The sequence below is a fragment of the Oncorhynchus tshawytscha genome, linkage group LG12, assembly GCF_018296145.1.
Source record: "Oncorhynchus tshawytscha isolate Ot180627B linkage group LG12, Otsh_v2.0, whole genome shotgun sequence".
NCBI lineage: Eukaryota > Metazoa > Chordata > Actinopteri > Salmoniformes > Salmonidae > Oncorhynchus > Oncorhynchus tshawytscha.
The window spans coordinates 35,694,593-35,694,853 of record NC_056440.1 but is presented as its reverse complement, the minus strand read 5'-3'; positions in this window follow the sequence as shown (position 1 = coordinate 35,694,853).

Sequence of the window (261 nt, the reverse complement as noted above, 5' to 3'; positions counted from 1 at the left end):
GGAGGGAGGGAGGGAGGGAGGGAGGGAGGGAGGGAGGGAGGGAGGGAGGGAGGGAGGGAGGGAGGGAGGGAGGGAGGGAGGGAGGGAGGGAGGACGAGTGGTCTGTTACTCTCAAAATACAATGTTTGTTTCATTTCTCTATCACTTGCTTTTTCTCGGGGAGATTGCCATTTCTGAGTGTTATTTTCTGAACACTACAACAACATTCTAAGAACCTCAGATACACTGTTCAAGCCTAGGTGGCAGTGTGGTTATTACTGG